The sequence below is a fragment of the Mustelus asterias genome, chromosome 18 (assembly GCF_964213995.1).
Source record: "Mustelus asterias chromosome 18, sMusAst1.hap1.1, whole genome shotgun sequence".
NCBI lineage: Eukaryota > Metazoa > Chordata > Chondrichthyes > Carcharhiniformes > Triakidae > Mustelus > Mustelus asterias.
This window is the reverse complement of record NC_135818.1, coordinates 19,527,227-19,532,956: the sequence shown is the minus strand read 5'-3', so window position 1 is coordinate 19,532,956 and position 5,730 is coordinate 19,527,227.

Below are 5,730 nucleotides of genomic sequence, written 5' to 3'. Positions count from 1 at the left end.
GGGCAGCAACGGGACCATTGCTTAACCATTTTACTCCCATGCACAGCTTGCCTGAGCCCAGAAGATGGTCGCCACCGCAGGGCGTGTCAGGATCCCCTGGGCTACCGTCACCTCAGGGTCAACCGGCCTGTGAGTCTGTGGAAGAACAGCTGGACGCCGCCTTGGGGAGAACGCCACCACAAGTGCCTACTCCGGTGTCACCGCCGGTATTGAGGAGGTCACAACGACGGTGCGGTCCCCCTGACCGTCTGAACTTATAGACTGCTGACACTTTATTCTGTTTTTTTGTACCCCGCCGGCCTTTGTTCTCAAAGGAGGGGTGAATGTGGTGAACCATCGTTGGTTCCCACTGGATAGTGCTGAGCCAGGGGCTGGCCAGTACTACAAGGATGTACGTATGTTACTATTGGGTTGTGCTATTGTTGCTGTTGGGGTTAGGGTGGGATTGTTACACCTTTGTACTGTAGTGTTGTGGCACATCCCAGTCGGACTCCGCCTCCTGGGAGAGGTATAAGAGTCCCTGCTCTGGCCGGGACCCCTTCAGTCTGGGATAGTGTATATAAGTTCTGGTAGCTTTGTTACAGTAAATAAAAGCCTTTCATTTACTGAGCTTCAGGCCTCGTGTTTGAATAGCGCATCAATTAGTCACAAGTGAGGCTTATATTAACACTGCAATGAAAGTTACTGTGAAATTCCCCTAGTTGCCACATTCCGGTGCCTGTTCGGGTCAACGCACCTAACCAGCACGTCTTTCAGACTGTGTGAGGAAACCGGAGCATCCGGAGGAAACCCACACAAACACGGGGAGAACGTGCAAACTCCACACAGACACTGACCCAAGCTAGGATTCGAACCCGGATCTTTGGCGCTGTGAGGCAGCAGTGCTAAGCACTTTGCCGCTGTTCCGCCCTCGAGTTGAGCCGAATACCATTCCTGTTAAGAAGCATTAAGAAAACCAGAAGAGAAAACAATGGATGATTTTGAATATGGGGTGAGGTGAGGTTAGGCAGCATGGGAGAGGATTAAGTTGAGCATAAACAATAGCATAAACCAGTTAGGCCTGTTTCCGTGATGTATGTTCTCTGCAAAGGCTGACATATCACAAGGCTGTGACCACAATGAGCTTAAAATACTTTGCACTGCCGCTGCGCTGGGTGTTCAGTATTTTGTGTTATATTTTATTTTGTTTGCCTTTTACTGTGAAACTCAAGAACCTGTTTCAAGTCAGTAATTTTCAATAACGTGGCATTTCCTGAAAAAGCAACTTCCGGTAGGTTGAGCATGGAGGTATGCACAAGCTGCTACAAAAGTTGACAGAGTGTAGAATGGGGAAGGCCGCTCAGAAGTGTGTTAGAATAGTCAAATCCAGAGATAATATAAACATGAATGAAGGGTTTCAGCAGTAGATGAGCAAAGGCAGGGGCAGAGTCTAGCAATATTACTGTGGTAGGGTGGCCCCTTTAAGGGGCAATCCTTTGCAGGCCATGTGACTGGGCCAGAGCCAATGGAGTACGAGCACACAAACCTGGCCCAAAAGGGAGTGAGGGCGAGCAGTCCTTGGGCTGGAGAGCTTCAGTTGGAGTCAGGGCATTGTTAGCAGTGGATCTGCATTAGTTGTGCTGATGAACCCTTTGTTGTATATAATTGTCCTTATCAATAAATCCTTTAGTTATTTGTTTTGCCACATCGAGTCACCATGAGTTATTACAGTTGCATTGGAAGACAGTGGTCTCTGTGGTGATGTGGATGTGTGGTCAGAAGTCCAACTCAACATTAAATACAACACCAAGGTTGCAGATGGTCTAGATCAGCCCAGATTAGTCAGAGAGAGATGGAGTTGTTGGCTGGGGAACTGAGTTTGTGATGAAGGCTAAAACAATGGGGTAAATTTTAATTCTAAAAAATGGGTGGGTTGGGTATGGTGTCAAAATTGTTAAAAATCCCATTTGACCCAGTCAAGGTGCAGGCAACCAAGCTGCCCAATTCAAACATTTTAATGAGGCTCGCATTCTCAGATTTAGCCTTCTCTTTAGGTTTAACTCCGGTTGGTCTAGTTTCTCAGGCCTCAGGAAACTTGGCAGCTCAAGGGAGGTGAGGATGGCTTTGGGTAGAAGGTAAGTGACTGTGGGAAAGAAGGAGTAGGAATGTTTAACATTGGCCCCCTCTGGATCAGACCCCTCCCTCCTCCGTATGATCCACTCGTTGCCCCAGGGTCCTTATCTGTGGACTGGGGCCTGTACTAGAGCTTCCTCACCCAACTGGGTGACTGACTTCCAAGTGGTTATTCTCGCAAAAAAAATGTTTCCCACCTGAAACTTAGCCCCGCCATCTATCTTTGCAAAGTGCCCTGCCAATATAGTGCCAAAGTCCAAAGATGTGCGGGTTAGGTTGATTGGCTAGGTTAAAAAAATTGCCCCTTAGAGTCCTGGGATGTGTAGGTTAGAGGGATTAGCGGGTAAAATATGTGGGGGTAGGGCCTGGGTGGGATTGTGGTCGGTGCAGACTCGATGGGCTGAATGGCCTCCTTCTGCACTGTAGGGTTTCTATTATTTAGTTGCAGGAAATATCTGATTATCCAGACTTCGATGTCAGCCCTGCAGTCAATTTAGAGACAACAAGCTGAATTTCCATCCCCATTGGCAGCGGGTGGCAGCACGAGTGGACAATATGGCAGAAAGGCCAAATATCAGTTTCAAAGAACAAAGAGCAAAGAAAATTACAGCACAGGAACAGGCCTTTCGGCCCTCCAAGCCTGCACCGACCATGCTGCCCGACTGAACTAAAACCCCCTACCCTTCCGGGGACCATATCCCTCTCATCCTTTTCATGTATTTGTCAAGACGCCCCTTAAAAGTCACTACCATATCCGCTTCCACTACCTCCCCCGGCAGCGGGTTCCAGGCACCCACCACCCTCTGTGTAAAAAACCTGCCTCGTACATCTCCTTTAAACCTTGCCCCTCGCACCTTAAACTTGTGCCCCCTAGTAATTGACTCTTCCACCCTGGGAAAAAGCTTCTGACTATCCACTCTGTCCATGCCTCTCATAATCTTGTAGACATCTACCAAGTCTCCCCTCGACCTCCGTTACTCCAGTGAGAACAAACCAAGTTTCTCCAACCTCCCCTCACAGCTAATGCCCTCCATACCAGGCAACATCCTGGTAAATCTTTTCTGTACCCTCTCCAAAGCCTCCACATCCTTCTGGTAGTGTGGCGACCAGAATTGAACACTATATTCCAAGTGCGGCCTAACTAAGGTTCTATAAAGCTGCAACATGACTTGCCAATTTTTAAACTCAATGCCCCGGCTGATGAAGGCAAGCATGCCATATGCCTTCTTGACTACCTTCTCCACCTGCGTTGCCACTTTCAGTGACCTGTGTACCTGTACACCCAGATCCCTTTGCCTATCAATACCCTTAAGGATTCTGCCATTTATTTCCTATTTGTATTAGACATTCCAAAATACATTACCTCACATTTGTCGGATTAAACTCCATCTGCCATCTCTCCGCCCAAGTCTCTAACCGATCTATATCTGCTGTATCCTTTGATGGTTCTCATCGTATCTGCAAATCCACCAACCATTGTGTTGTCCGCAAACTTACTAATCAAACCAGTTACATTTTCCTCCAAATCATTTATATATATTAGAATCATAGAATCCTACAGTGCAGAAAGAGGCCATTCGTCCCATCGAGTCTGCACCAACCACAATCCCACCCAGGCCCTATCCCCACATATTTACCCACTAATCCCTCTAACCTATGCATCCCGGGACACTAAGGGGCAATTTAGAATGGCCAATCAACCTAGCCCGCACATCTTTGGACTGTGGGAGGAAACTGGAGCACCCGCAGGAAACCCACGCAGACACAGGGAGAATGTGCAAACTCCACACAGACAGTGACCTGAGCCGGTATTCAAACCCAGGTCCCTGGAGTTATGAAGCAGCAGTGCTAACCACTGTGCTACGTACCATTACAAACAGCAAAGGTCCCAGCACTGATCCCTGAGGAACGCCACTTGTCACAGCCCTCCATTCAGAAATGCACCCCCTGTCTTCGACTGAGCCAGTTTTGTATCCACCTTGCCAGCTCACCTCTGATCCCATGTGACTTCACCTTCTGCACCAGTCTGCCATGAGAGACTTTGTCAAAGGCCTTACTGAAGTCCATGTAGACAACATCCACTGCCCTAGTCTCATCAATGATCTTTGTCACTTCCTTGAAAAACTCGATCAAGTTAGTGAGACATGACCTCTCCTTCACAAAACCATGTTGCCTCTCACTAATACGTCCACTTATTTCCAAGTGGGAATAAATCCTGTCTCGAAGAATCTTCTCCAATAATTTCCCTACCACTGATGTGAGGCTCACCGGCCTGTAATTACCTGGGTTATTCTTGTGACCCTTCTTAAACAAAGGAACAACATTGGCTATTCTCCAATCCTCTGGGATGTCCCCTGTAACCAGTGAGGATACAAAGATTTCTCTCAAGGCCCCAGCAATTTCCTCCCTTGCCCCTCTCAGTATTCTGGGGTATATCCAATCAGGCCCTTGGGACTTGTCTACCTTAATGTTTCTCAGGAACCCCAATACCTCTTCCTTTTTGATCTCAACATGACTCAAACTATCCTTTCCCAGACTCAACATCTACCAATACCTCACCCATTTCCTCTGGCTCCATGCATAGATTCCCTCCTTTGTCCTTGTGTGGGCCAACCCTCTCCCTGGCTACCCTCTTACTCTTTATATATGTATAAAAAGCCTTGGGATTTTCCTTAATCCTGCTGGCCAATGCTTTTTCGTGACCCCTTTTAGCCCTCCTTACTCCATGCTTAAGTTTCTTTCTACTTTCCTGTATTCCACACTTGCTTCGTGTGTTCCCAGCCTCCTTGCTTTGACGAATGCTTCCTTTTTCTCTTTGACTAGGCTTACAATATCTCTTGTCATCCAAGGTTCCCAAAACTTGCCATACTTGACTTTCATCCTTTCAGGAATGTGCTGGTCCTGGATTCCTATCAACTTACACTTGAAAGCATCCCACCTGCCAGATGTTGATTTGCCCTCAAACATCTGCCCCCAATCTACATTCTTCAGTCCCTGCCTAATATTGTTGTAATTAGCCTTCCCCCAATTTAGCACCTTAACTTGAGGACTACACTTATCTTTATCCATCAGTACCTTAAAGCTTACTGAATTGTGGTCACTGTTCCCGAACTGCTCCCCTACTGAAACATCGACCACCTGGCCGGGCTCATTCTCCAATACCAGGTCCAGTATGGCCCCTTCCCTAGTTGGACTATCTATATACTGTTTCAACAAGCCCTCCTGGATGCTCCTTACAAACTCTGCCCCATCCATGCCCCTAGCACTAAGTGAGTCCCAGTCAATATAGGGAAAGTTAAAATTTCCCACAACAACAACCCTGTTACTTGCTGCAGATGTAGTCGTCTGGGATGCTGGACGCATCATGGATCTCCCACATCTTCACACCCGTCATTAAACCAGTTAGCGATCGTCTCCTGCGCATGTTAATAGCACACCTCCTTTCCCACCATCCAACATCTGAAATGTCATTTTAATGCTTTTGCATCTCATCATCTTGCCTGCTTACTGGAATCAACCCCATATTGAATTTATCTCCCATGTCGGTAACACGGTCTGATGGTAGAACACAAGTACATGCTGGGATGGGGGGTAGGGAAGTGGCCGCACATTAGGGAA